Source organism: Rhinoderma darwinii, chromosome 5, assembly GCF_050947455.1.
Source record: "Rhinoderma darwinii isolate aRhiDar2 chromosome 5, aRhiDar2.hap1, whole genome shotgun sequence".
NCBI lineage: Eukaryota > Metazoa > Chordata > Amphibia > Anura > Rhinodermatidae > Rhinoderma > Rhinoderma darwinii.
Genome location: NC_134691.1, coordinates 335,449,912 through 335,464,496, shown reverse-complemented (window position 1 = coordinate 335,464,496; position 14,585 = coordinate 335,449,912). Strand labels below are relative to the sequence as shown.

Sequence of the window (14,585 nt, the reverse complement as noted above, 5' to 3'; positions counted from 1 at the left end):
CTCATGAAGAAGTTTCTCTTCCGTTCTGGTCCTAAAAGGAGAGGGAGTAAGAGGGGGGATACTTTAACGTCTATGGCTGCGGACCGTCGTTCTGACTTACCCTCTGAAGGCCGGGGCCATGGACGTTTGAGTTCTTGGCGGCATCTCCCTCCTGAGAGACGCGGGCACTCACTTCCTGGTTCAGTGACTGTCTCCCACAGGGCGCACGTGCCTTAAAGGGCAAGTACGCGTCCAGTTGCAGTGAATCTGCAATTAACCCAGAATGCTGCTGGACTATAAAAAGGGCTCTTGATCATTGACTGAGCACTGTTGTGTTACCTTACTTTGTCTTGCAAATGGTCTCCTAGCGTTTTCCAGTTCCCAGTGTTACCCGTTCCTGCTGCCGGTACCCTGTATCCTGTGCTACCGTGCCTCTGTGCCGTCTAGAGTTGAAGTCGAGTTGTGTCTTCCGCTGCATCTACTGTGTTACACCCACCGGGTGTCTGCCTGCTGCCGGTGCCTCATCTTAATCCTGAATCACTGCTACTGTCTACATTGCCACAGGTACCCTTTCTAGGCTATAGACATTGTATTGTACCTGTTTGGCCACACCCTGCATCGTGACAGTATATATATATATATATATATATATATATATATATATATATATATATATATATATATATATAGACAGTATCACACATGATTGGATTAGATACAGGGCTCAGCTCGCTGACATTGCGGCTCCAGTGCTGGACCCAGGAAAGGTAAGAATAATCATTTTGCTTCTTTATGTGTTTCTGATTATTTTTGTGCGTTTGTGTTTTTTTACAGGTTCGGTTGTTGGACTTCGGATACGAGGACTTCAATGACGGCGTTTTTTTTATTCTCAATAAAATGGTTAATGAGGGTTGTGTTTTTTTATTTCAATTAAATATTTTTTCTATGTGCTTGTATCTTTTTAAACTTTATTATCACCGCCTTAGTAATGGCCGCTGGCTGATTGACAACCTCCATTAGTAAGGCGGGGCTTAATGTTAGCAGCTGCAGAGGCCAACACTAACCCCGGTACCCACCGCCACCAGGGGTGCCGGGAAGAGCCGGGTACGAACCAGTACCCGACCATCTGTAGTGACAGGAGGCACCGGGGCGGCCGCGGGCTGGTAGTATTAGGCTGGGGAAGGCCAAAAACAGTGGCACCTACCACCCTGGTAATGCTGCCTGCTGCTGCTGTGTTGTATCTGGCTTGTTATGAAAATTGGGGGGGACCCGACATCGTTCTTTCCAATTATTATTTTTTTTTATTTTTTTTTAAATGACGTGGGGTCCCCCCCATTTTTCATAACCAGACAGATACAATAAAGCAGCAGCAGCCTAGCATTACCAGGGTGGGAAGGGCTACTGTATCTGGCCTTTCCCCTCCTGATAATACCAGCCTGCGGCCGCCCCAGTGACTGACCATCACTACAGATGGTCAAGTACTGGATGGTACCCGGCTCTTCCCAGCACCCCTGGTGGCGGTGGGTACCGGGGTAATAAAGGGGGTTAGTGTTAGCCTCTGCAGCGGCTAACACTAAGCCCCGCCTTAGCAATGGATACTGTCAATCAGCCGGCGGCCATTACTAAGGCGGTAGTAATATAGTTTAAAAATAAACAAAGACATAGAAAAAATATTTTATTGAAATAAAAAGAAAACCCACACAGCCCTCGTTAACCATTTTATTGATAATAAAAAAAAAGCTGTCATCGAAGTAGTCCTGGAATCCGACGTAATCCAACGACCGAACCTGTAAGAAAACACAAGAAAAACGATTAGTAACACATGTGTTAGGCTTAGATACAGGGCCCATGTGTGATACTGTCTGTGGGACCCTGTATCTAAGCCTACCACAAGGTAGGCTTAGATACAGGGCCCCAGCAGACAGTAATCTTATACAGTATAAGATTACTGTGTGCTGGGGCCCTGTATCTAAACCTACAGTGTGGTAGGCTTATATACATGGCCCATCAGACAGGATCACACATGGGCCATGTATCTAAGCCTACCATGTGATTGGCTTAGATACAGAGCCCAGCAGACAGGATCACACAATCTGTGATCCTGTCTCATGGGCCCCCTAAGCCTGCTACATCGTAGGCTTAGGGGTTGTGCAGTCCCTCAACATTGATGGCCTATCCTCAGGATAGGCCATCAATAGCTGATGTGTCGGGGTCCATCTCCCGGGACCCGCCAATCAGCTGTTTTGAAGGAGCCGCAGCACTCGTACGAGAGCTGCTTCCCCTTCATTTCACTACTCGCTCACACTGTGAATCGTTGGCACCGATTCACAGTGTGACCGGAATGAAGTGACCGGAATGAAGGGGAGCAGCTCTTCAAAACAGCTGATTGGCGGATCCCGGGAGTCGGACCCCGCCAGTCAGGGCTAATCTTACCTTCCTCTTCAGCGGTAGTTCTGTCGTCTCGATGCTGTGAGCGGCGCACAGCGCTTGACGTCAGGACCTCCGCTGCGATCCGGAAGCAGGAAGGTAAGTAAAGTCTGTTACTATAGTAACAGGGGCCCGCGGCCCAAGTTACTATAGTAACTTTTTATTGATGTGGTGCGGGGGGCTGTGGGCCCCCCTGGCTTCGGGGCCCGGTCGCAATTGCGACCGCTGCGACCCCTATAGCTACGCCAGTGGTGGTGATGTAGAACAGCCAGGGGGATGTCAATCAAAATCTGGGGGGTGCCATTTCAATTTTCGCCACATGCAGCAGAAAAGCTATAACGATAGATTAGATAGATAGATAGATAGATAGATAGATAGATAGATAGATAGATAGATAGATAGATAGATAGATAGATAGATAGATAGATAGATATGAGATAGATAGATAGATAGATATGAGATAGATAGATAGATAGATAGATAGATAGATAGATAGATAGATAGATAGATAGATAGATAGATAGATAGATAGATAGATAGATAGATAGATAGATAGATAGATAGATAGATAGGTAAATAGATAGATAGATAGATAGATAGATAGATAGATAGATAGATAGATAGATAGATAGATGAAAAATACAAGAAAGAGCAGCACCAGCAAGTAAGATAAATTGCCTTTTAACCCCTTCCCGCCGCAGCCCTTTTTCAGATTTCCATTTTCGTTTTTTCCTCCCCACCTTCCAGAAGCCATAACGTCTTTATTTTTCCGTCTATATAGTACTATGAGGGCTTGATTTTTGCGGGACGAGTTGTAGTTTTTCGTAGCACCATTTATTTTGCCATATAATGTACTAGAAAACAGGAAAAAAAAATATTTTGTGGGGTAGAAAATGAAAAAAACAGCAATTCCTCCATGGTTTTTTGCGCGCCGTTTTTACGAAATTCCCTGTGCAATTAATACAACATGTTAACGTTATTCTATGGGTCAATACGATTACGCCGATACCAAATATGTGTCGTTTTTTCTATATTTTACTGCTTTTATAAGTAAAAACCTAAGTGTAAAAAAGAAAATTTATTTTGTGTTGCCAAATTCCGAGCCATAACTTTTTTATTTTTCTGTCGATTAAGCGGTATAAGGGCTTATTTTTTGCGGGATAAGCCGTAGTTTTTAATAATACAATCTTGGTGTAAATTCGACGGTTTGATCACTTTATATTTTATTTTTTGTGGTAGATGAGGTGACCAATAAATAGAGATTCTGGCGTTTACAATTTATTTATTTTTTACGGCGTTCACCGTGCGGGTTAAATAAGGATATATTGTAATAGATCAGACTTTTACGGACGCGGCGATACCAATTATGGTTATTTATTTTTTTACTATTCTCTAGGGGGAAAATGGGAAAAGGTTTTTTTTTTAACTTGTAATATTTTTTTTTTTGTTTTTTTTACACAAAAAAAAACTTTATTTAACTAATTTTTACTTTTTTTATTAGTCCCCCTAGGGGACTTCAACCAGCGATCGTTAGATACTAATGTATTGCAGTATATCGTGATTCTGACAGGCCGGAGGCAGAGCTTAATAGGTGCACAAAGATGGCGGACCTGGGGGCCTTCATTAGGCCCCCAGGCAGCTGTAGCAACCATCGCCCCCCCCTCGATTGCGTTGCGGGGGGGCGTGATGAGTTGTTAGAGGGGGTCGCCCCCTCTTTCTAACGATTTAAATGCTGCGGTTTCCGTTGACTGTGGCATTTAACGAGTTAAACTAGCGGGATCGCGCTCTGAAGTGTAACTCCGTGAGCCCGTTCCATACTTCCCCTACCCGACTTTGGCGTATGGATACGTCAAATGTCGGGAAGGGGTTAATACCGTATATTCAGTAAATGCCTTATAATAACATAACGGAGATGTTTGGGGGACTCGGCTCCTCCTCCTATCTGGTTTTTATTTCTTTAAATATAGCGGTGAAGCTCCCAAGTCCTTCTAAGCGGAGTCGAAACGGAAAGTGAAATGGAAACTCTGATAAATGGCGCTTGTTTCTCTGGGTGTAGAGTCCATGACATTATTCCTTCCTGTGATGTTTATCTCGCAGCGTCTTCAGGCCTCTGGTCCACGACTATAAGAACACGGAGAACAGGAAACCGCGTGATCGCCATCTGAGGAGTAAATATTGAAATCTTCACTCGATTCGCCCTCCGGATACATTTCTTATTCTTATATAAAGTGGCTGCGGTTGTTCTCATGTGTGAGACGTAATGACAGAAGTACAAGACCTCGTGCGGCCACATTTCATAGCGTAAATCTAGGAGAAACATGTTTTTTAGTTACATGACGTTGTATACTCCAGTCACATCCAGAGCTGCATTTTTCAATACAGACAGAGGTTTCCTCAGACAAAGCGTTCTAACTGAGCAAATGTCATTTGAGTTCCCACAATGCACTGCTCTGTCACATCTGCTCCAAGTCCAGGAACACCTCAATGCGAACACCTGAACGTGGCTCCTCTATTAACTATGGACGCAGATACATGTGGGTCAGTTCTGCCTGCGGGCGGTGCCGGGTAGGGTTGCCACCTTTTCCTCCAAAAAATATAAGCCAGGTCCAGAGTGTATTTGCATGTGCCGGTTCTGTTGCAATTTTTGCCGTAATTTTGCGCAAATCGCAACAACCCCCCCCCCCTCCTCCCCACATAATGGCGCTTGTAAACAGACCCTAACGTGGGTAAAAAATTGGTGTGGATTTCGGGCACCGAGGGTGATGTGCAGCTTAGGTTTTGGAGACTCAGACATTTGTGGCTTTTAAAAGTCGCAAATTGTGGCGCATGTCGTCTGCGGTAACATTATTGACTTTTTATTCCTCGCATCACTTTTCAAAAAAATGGCAAAAAAAGTGGGTGGGGTCAGCCGTGAGGGGGCAGGGCCACCGAGGCACCTGCAGATTTATTATCATTTTCACCAGAAATTGCCGAGAATTATAGCGCAAATCTACATCAGCTCATAACAGGCGTAGAGGTCAACTTCTGGAGCAAAGACAAAATAAATCTGCCCCAATGATTCTCGAAGTCAGGACCCTCCTCTCTGGCTGGCACTATTAGTGGGGACACTCTACCTGGCACTATTAGTGGGGACACTCTACCTGACACTATTAGTGGGGACACTCTACCTGGCACTATTAGTGGGGACACTCTACCTGGCACTATTAGTGGGGACACTCTGGATGGTACTATTAGTGGGGACACTCTACCTGGCACTACTAGTGGGGACACTCTGGATGGTACTATTAGTGGGGACACTCTACCTGACACTATTAGTGGGGACACTCTACCTGGCACTATTATTGGGGACACTCTACCTGGCACTATTAGTGGAGACACTCTACCTGGCACTATTAGTGGGGACACTCTGGATGGTACTATTAGTGGGGACACTCTACCCGGCACTACTAGTGGGGACACTTTGGTTGGCACTATTAATGTGGATGGCAGGGATTATGTCTAAAATATTTCTGAAGTGTCCCTGAAGTCATATCTTAAGGTTTGACAACCAGTGTGTGATCCTGCTGTGGACTAATAACCAAACATATTATTGTCATTGTCCCACTGCTGCAATACAAGATAAAAGGATGTGACCGATCATCTACATGTCAGACTGGGTCAGATCCTACAGTGTGAATGCTGGTGGGTGCCACAGACAGCGGGTGACCCCGCCGGACCCCTATATTCCTATGGAGATCCATCATTATCAATCACTGTCCGTAAATATACGGAGAGGCCACAACAGATGGGTGTTGTAGTCCGCCATCCGTAGTGTTCAGCAAGAAAAGCAGCGCCAGGATTTTTCTCTGGATTTTTCAGGGTTTTGCATTATGATTGTGCGGGTCGTCACATGACCTGCGCAGTGCAAAAAAAAAAAAAGCCCGTCCTCCTACAACACCGCCTGTTCTTCTGCCAGCCTCTCCCGCCTGCACATCGCTATTATCAAGTTGGAAAAGCTTTGAACTGCCGTCTGCCCGCACTGAATTCTGGGCTCTGTATTAATCCCTTTAAGGATGCAGCAAATTTTGGCCTTCGGAGCGCAGCGCATTTTTACTTTTTTACCTTATTGCATTCAAACTTTTTTATTTTTCCACTGACGTTGTTGTGCGAGGTCTTGTTTTTTTGTGTTTTTGGGGGGGGGGGGTTATTTTTATTTATATATTATTATATATTTGTTTTGGGAACTTATATAAAAATAAAATGTAATACAAAATTCGCAAAAAATGTAATTCTGCCATTGTTTTTTATTTTTTCCGTCATTCTGTTTTTCATTTATTTTACAGGTTTAGAGATTAACGTGATATGTGATATGGATGTTTTTTTCGTTTTTTTCTAGGACTTTTATTTAAAAAAAAATTATTTTTTTTTTTAACCCAATAAACTTATAGATTTTTTTATTATGTTGTATTTTATTATTGCCTTTGCAGATAAACTCTCAGGAAGGTCCTAACAGGGATTCGTACAGGAAATCTCTTGAGGACTTTCTTAGGCCCAATCCTGTTCCTTAAAACGGTCGGATGATCAGGGGACAAAGATAGCCCCCTCCCTCGTAATGCTGCGATCACTACTGATCTCTGCACCTAAAGGGTTAAACAGCCGGGATCTGAGTTCTCTCCGATTCTGGCTGTTGTCGCTGGGTGGGGGCTGTCTATCACAGCTGCACTCCTTTTTGGGTAATCGTGCGGGCACAACCTCAGTGCTTACAGCGGCATAGATCAACGCCACTTCGCATTAAACGTTCGCTCCCAGCCCCCTACATTTATGGCACAGAGACGGAAGCGATTAATTCAGTCTGGGGTCTGACTTAATCAATTCTGGGGTCATGGATCTGAATTCATATTTGGGGTCTGAAGTATGGGGACTATTTTAATTAATTCTGAGGTCTGTCTTAATTATTTTTGGGGCGCTGATCATGTGCACTGCAATACCTGTGATTCAAGGGCATTATCTTGATGGCGCTAGGGGGGGCATGGCCTATAAAAAGGGTTCAGCTATACAAAAAAAAAAAAAGGAGGTTGGCTAATTGGCGTTACACCTTTTTGAGTTTGTGTTCTTTTTTGTGCGTTTCTGCTGCCTACCTGCAGTTCACCATAATGTCCACTAGATGTCAGCAAAGCATTTATTTACTGGTGTCAAAAAAACACAAAGTTAAAAAGAGTTTGGAGGGGTAGAAGAGAACACAGAACTCAGATTAAAGGGGAAATCCACTCAAAAATGATCTAATATGCCATAGATATGAATCAAAATATTTCATCCTTGGGGTATAAGAAGTTGGAGATTTCCCTCTCAATGCCACGATTCGATCTTGTTCCATATTTTCTTATAAGTTGTCTGTACAACGCCCACTTGGTCAAAAGCTAAAAAACGCCCAGTGGGGCATTAAGAAACGAATTATCATGAATCTAAAATTGCTCATAACTAGCTCAAAAATGATTGTTTTTCTAAATAAAAACCACTGTTGTTATCTACATTACAGCGCCGATCACATTATGTAGGAGACAGGCCACTTATAATCTGGTGACAGCCTCTTTAAGAGACACCTCTCATCCCATTTAATAGTATAGTTGCTCGCCTTCGAACTGTCTACCGCTCTAACACCGTCCAAAACTGAATCCCACATTCAAGTTGCAGTTTTACAAGGGGTTTATAGAGGGGTAATATTACTAACTGGGTTTTAGGCCTCATTTACACGAGCGTGTGCGTTTTGCGCGCGCAAAAAACGCTGCGTTTTGCGCGCGCAAAAGGCACTTGGCAGCTCCGTGTGTCATCCGTGTATGATGCGCGGCTGCGTGATTTTCGCGCAGCCGCCATCATAGAGATGAGGCTAGTCGACGCCCGTCACTGTCCAAGGTGCTGAAAGAGCTAACTGATCGGCAGTAACTCTTTCAGCACCCTCGACAGTGAATGCCGAACACAATATACACCAACCTGTGAATAAAAAAAGACTTTCATACTTACCAAGAACTTCCTGCTTCCCCCAGTCTGGGCTCCCGGCCGTTGCCTTGGTGACGCGTCCCACTCTTGTCATCCGGCCCCACCTCCCAGGATGACGCCGCAGTCCATGAGACCGCTGCAGCCTGTGATTGGCTGCAGCCTGTGCTTGGCCTGTGATTGGCTGCAGCCTGTGCTTGGCCTGTGATTGGCTGCAGCTGTCACTTGGACTTAACTGTCATCCCGGGAGGTCGGACCGGAGTTATCGGTAAGTCAGAACTTTTTTTTTTTTTTACAGGTTCATGGATTTTCGGAGCGGAAGTCACTGTCCATGGTGCTGAACCAGTTTAACGCTTTCAGCACCGTGGACAGTGACTGTCTCCTGACGTCGCGTACCCGAACATTTTTTACCGGTTTCGGTCAAAACGAGTTTGGCCGAACCCGGTGAAGTTCGGTGCGCTCATCTCGAATTTGACACTCCGTTTGGATGTTTGTAACCAGAAAAGCACGTGGTGCTTTTCTGTTTACATTCAGGAGTTTGACAGCTCTTGCGTGATTTTCGCGCATGCAACGCAGGACCGTCAGTGTGGCATGCGTTGTTTTCACGCACCCATTGAAGTCAATGGGTGCGTGTTGCGTGAAAAACGCAAGAATATAGAACATGTCGTGAGTTTTACGCAACGCACTCACGCAGCGCAAAAATCACGCATCGTCTAAACAGCCCCATAGACTATTATAGGTGCGTACGACACGCGTGAAAAGCACGCGCGTCGCACGCGCGTATAATACGCTCGTGTAAATGAGGCCTTATCTGTCTTATACACCTTAAAATCTTCCTTGCTTTTGCAGCTGCTGCTTGACATTGAGTGCTACTGATTAGCCTACTACTAACCAGAACACCCAGGCCCCCCTCTTGTTCTGTTTTCTTCCGTTTTATTTCGTATAATGTATATGCAGGGCCAGGCTTAGGTGTGTGCGGTCAGTGTGGTCGTCAATGCTGAAGGTGGCACCTCAAATCTCCTGGCACCCCAGGCTTGTGGCACCAGGAATCTTAATGTTAATGGAATTGGATTATGTTATGTTTATTATGTTATGGTTATTTGTGTACTTTATGGCAGCACACCATATGGAGGGGGCACCAACAGGAGGTGTCGCACGTGGCACCATCTAACATAAGGCCGACCCTGCTGTCAGGTCATTATTCTCAGTCCGGGGCAGGGACCGTTCAGCCGGTCATAGACTAGAATTATGTTTTTGTCTTTTTTGCAGTCCTTATAGTTTTTCGTGGGAAATTTTCCAACTTTTTGTATTGGAGATTCCTGAGTGACGTTGTTTGTAGCATTAACCAAAGCAGATGAGGGCAAAGAAGTAATAACGTGAAGTCCAGAGGGTGACCCTGAAGAACAGACAACAATGCCTGGAAACAGCCATATCCTGTTATGGTGCAGCAGAGGCGAGTCGGTGCGCGCAGTGCAGAGGAATAGAAGTATGGCTTCCCCATAGTAAACATAAAGTAATAGTAGTAAATAAAGAAATCACCCGACCCTGTAAATTGTTTTCTTTTTTTTTCCTTTCACCCATTACTCTTATATCTGTTCCTGGGAAAGCTGGGTGATTATATGGTGACAATATGGCTTCTATTCCAAATCCCACAGTAGGTGCCAGCTTTTTAAACCCCTGAAGGGTAATTTTGCCTAGTTATGCCGCATTATATACCCTGCCGTCGCATTGTAGGAAGAATCGCCATTCAGGAGTCTGGGAAAGCTGGGTGATAATACTTCACTGTGATGGAGACCATATTGGTTGTCTCTCTCTTGGTTCCTTTTCTTTGGATTCGGAGAACTTAACACAGACCTCAGGTACCAAAAAAAAGTCACATCAATGCTACGCAAAGTGGTTCTGCAGCAGCTGAAATTTTACTCCCCCCCCCCCATGACTAGAATCATTCGCACCACAAATTGCAGCGGAATTTCTTTGAAAAGATTCGTCAGGGCCCCTCCATATGTTTCCAATTTCATATTAATTGATAAAGAAAAATGGTGTCATGCCCCATCGGACGCCGTATTATAATACATTGCTGTACAGAGTCCCCGTGTGGCGGCACATTAGGACTCGCAGCTACGTAATAAATGGAACGGGCCGCAACTTTTTTGTTTTTCTGTCGGATTGTAAAAAAAAACTTCCGTGTGAAATCTGAGCCACGGGCGCCACGGGGGGGGAAAAAAGGCAAAAGTTTTGCAAAATTGTGGAAACAACTGCACATTGCTAGCGAATTTTTTGTAATAATCGCTGCCTAAAAAGCCACTAAACCTGCTCCTGTGCCACGCCCTCAGGCCGGGTCCCCACGTGGCGTAAACGCTGCGGAATTTCAGCAACGGAATTGTGTGCGGAAATTCCGTAGCATTTACAGTAGCAGCAAAGTGGATGAGATTTAGTAAATCTCCTGCCCGCACTGCGGAAAACAACGCAGCGTAAACGTTAATAACTTGATCTGCGGTGCAAAATTGAATTCCGCAGCGTGTCAATTTATGCAGCGTTTTCGTTGATTTTCCGTTGCAGATTTTCCCCATTGAATTCAATGGGGATGCAAATCCCGCAACAGAAAGCCAAGTGTTGTGACTTTTGCAGAATATTCTCAGCGATTACGGCACAAAAATCCAAAAATACGGAAAAGAAAAAAAATCATACTTACCCAGAATGCCCTCCTCTGCTGCAGCCAATCACAGGCTGCAGCAGTCACATGAGCTGCAGCGTCATCCAGGGATGCCGGACCGGACTGCGACGGAGGGATGTGTCGCCATATATATATATAGTCAGTGTGGTCAAATAGCGGTTTATTACCGTGATAACATTAAATTATGCCGCGGTTTTATGGTAATTACCCACACCGCCTGAATATACCCCTTCAGATGTTGCGGTTAAAACCGCATAAAAAAAGAACGCATTAAAAAACTGCATGCATTTTTTTTTTAACCACAATTTTATGTGTTTTTGCATACGGTTGCGTTTTATTTTTACCACACCCACACGGAAAAATGCATTAAATGACGGTAAAAATGCGGTTTTTGGATGTGATTGTATTGAGGTAGGTTGAGGCTGTGTCGTGCTGCATACATGGCAAACTTTTTGAATTTCTTGCCACATTCACATACGTAACAGGCAGCGAGACACAGCGATCCCACCACGATCCTTGGCCATGTGACCTGCGTCGCAGCCACGTCGCCGCATAGGCGCCTGTCCTTGACCGCAACATCTGAACACACTCGAAGGCTGAATTTTGTCTGAGTAGGAAAGTACATGTGGGAATTCTCACCCCTGATCTCTGCTCGAAACTTTTACGAGGTCAAAGAGTCTTTGTTTTTGCAGCTGAAAAATCGAAGTTCCAGGTCAAGGGCGTCAAGTGTCAGAGCTGGAAGACAACTGGGAACATAACCCCCATCATCTACCTGTCTTCCGCCCTCAATACTTGTCTGAAGGAGGAATAATAAAAAGTTCTGCAACCATCTAAAAACGTTTTATATCAATTTCTCACCATTTTCAAGATCTCCGCTGGTTGTCAATGCAAGGGAACCCGCCCAGATCGTGACCAGCTGACACAGGTGCAGGGCTCGTTACAAGAGAGCGCGCTGATACATTGTTAGGGTATGTTCACACGGCCTATTTACGGACGTAATTCGGGCGTTTTTGCCCCGAATTACGTCCGAAAATAGCGCCTCAATAGCGCTGACAAACATCTGCCCATTGAAAGCAATGGGCAGACGTTTGTCTGTTCACACGAGGCGTATATTTACGCGCCGCTGTCAAATGACGGCGCGTAAATAGACGCCCGCGTAGAAGAAGTGACCTGTCACTTCTTTGGCCGTAATTAGAGCCGTTATTCATTGACTCCAATGAATAGCAGCGCTAATTACGGCCGTAATTGACGCGGCGTTCAAGCGCCTGCACATGCCGGTACGGCTGAAATTACGGGGATGTTTTCAGGCTGAAACATCCCCGTAATTTCAGCCGTTACGGACGCCCTCGTGTGAACATACCTTTACAAGATGTGCAAAGGGGAAGCTGGGATAGCCGCAACATTTACTCCCGGAGCGGCCGGTACAAGCAAAATGTAGTATAAGGGTATGTTCACACGAGTAAAGTGACAGATGATCAGGTAAATTCCTGCTCATCTAGGACTATGGGACTATTTTTGTTGCATGTGAGATTAGCAGGATTTATGGTCCATCAATTGCTAAATGAATGGAAGTTTACATACGATATAATAATGTTTTATAATATTGTCCGTTTTTTGCAGAATTTCCGCATGCAATTTCCAGAATTGGGTTTCAACAAGTCACAAGAGACTAATGACGGGACTATTCCCCTCCCCCTCTTTCTGTATTTAGTTTTTCTACGGACTTTGACGACTTTACCAGATGCACCGTCTGTTCCGGGGGCAGCGCTTGTCCTTTGTCATTGGCTTTGCACGTTCCTATATGGATTGTATTATTTTTAGGGGCGACTCGGAGATCAACACCCTAGAAGGATTTCTGAAAATGAATAAAAGAATAATGAGATTAAAATGTGAAACGCGCACTGAATGGAGCTTCGTCAGGAGCATAAATGCTGCTCCCCCTGCGCGAGGAGACTGGTGCCGCAGGCCAATCACAGACTGCAGCGGTCACATGGGATGGAACGTCATCCCATGGCTGCAGTGTCAGTCCATCAGGACGTCGGAGGGATGCGTCGCCGTGGTAAGTATCCATTTTTTTTTCAGTGCAGTTTTCCGCAGCGGACATTCCAGCCAAAAAACTGCACCACAATTTGCTGCGTTTTTTTTAGCTGGAATTCCCTGCAGCACACAAGGCAGATACGCGGTGTATTTTTGCGCAGCCTATCCGCCCTGTGTGAACACGGCCTCAAATTGAATCTCCACCTTTCAGCATTATGTTGTTTCAGGCAAAAATCAAACGGAGAAATCCCGCAACAGGAAAGCAGCGATTCAGCAGCATAAATTGACAAGATGCCGATAAAAAAAAACGCACCGCAGGTTAATTTCGGAAAGTTTTTTTCAGCTGGTTTTTTACACATCCACTTTGCCGCTACTGTAATACGCTGCAGGTTTTCCGCAATGAAATCCGTCGGGACGGAAACGCTGTGTGCTTTTATGCAGCGTATCCGCCCTGTGTGAACATAGCCGTACAGTGGGGCCCAGGTGCCACCGATGCCAAGTCCATAAGGGTATGTTCACAGGGGCTATTTTTAGATGTATTTCGGGCCGTAAACGTCCCGAAAAAATGGCTGAAAAATCGGAAGCTCCGTATTTTCTGAAGTATTTTGTGAAGTGTTTCAATGGGAGTTGGACGAGTTTTTTTACCGCGAGTAAAAAAAACGCGTCGCGGTAAAAAGAAGCGTCATGACCCATCTTGAGGCGGTTTCCGCCTCCAAAACCCCATTTCAATCAGTCAGAAAGAGGAAAAAAACGCCTCGACGAGTGTTTTGACAAGTTTTTGTCAAACCACTGTGCAAAAAACATCTGGAGCAGTTTTTGCAGGAGGAATTTTCCTCCTGCAAAAAACTCTGTGTGAACACAGCCTAAGAATTCCAGGATTTTTTTCATCTCCCTCCTGTCGCCATTTCCACACTGAATCTATATTTGTTATCCGTTTTCTTTGCTCTTTATCTGGCTCAGCGAATGGAAAATATTACAAGTGGAAAGGATTTTGTATCTCCAGTAGTTCCAGCAGCTGCTACATTATGTATAGACAATGCTATTGTATTCACTTCTCAATCCGTGGAACGCAAGTGATGGATGTGACGTCATCGGCTCATCAGAGAAATATCAGACGGTTACATTATTATTTCTTTATATATTTCAATTTCGAAAAGTCTCTGACACCCAGGATCCAGTGTTCCTCCGAGCCGTCAGTGCAGCTGACCTGACGGATTCGGCTTTGACGGCAAGCTACAGCTTCTATGTATCCAGGATGCATAGAAGCTGCAGCTCAAAAAGTAAAAAACATGTTTTTAATAAAAAACTAATAAAACTATTTATTTACATATCATTTAAAGAAGCTTTAGGGGGATGTTCAGACGCAGAGTCAAAAAGAGAAAACAGCTCCTGATTTTCAGACGTTTTTTGTGGCACTCGATTTTCGAGGCGTTTTTTTACGGCCGTTTTTGGAGCTTTTTTCAATAGAGTCTATGGAAAACGGCTCCAAAAACGTCTC

At 44.7% G+C, this 14,585-nt stretch overlaps 1 long non-coding RNA gene across 1 annotated transcript; it reads right to left on the bottom strand.

Moving 5' to 3' along the window:
• Nucleotides 1–4,336: 4,336 nt before the first annotated feature.
• LOC142653069 (uncharacterized) lies at nucleotides 4,337–8,481 on the bottom strand. Its single transcript, XR_012848038.1, has 2 exons — nucleotides 8,404–8,481; nucleotides 4,337–4,567 (listed from the first exon to the last, which is right to left on the bottom strand). It is a non-coding gene; the product is annotated as an uncharacterized LOC142653069 (long non-coding RNA).
• Nucleotides 8,482–14,585: the final 6,104 nt, after the last annotated feature.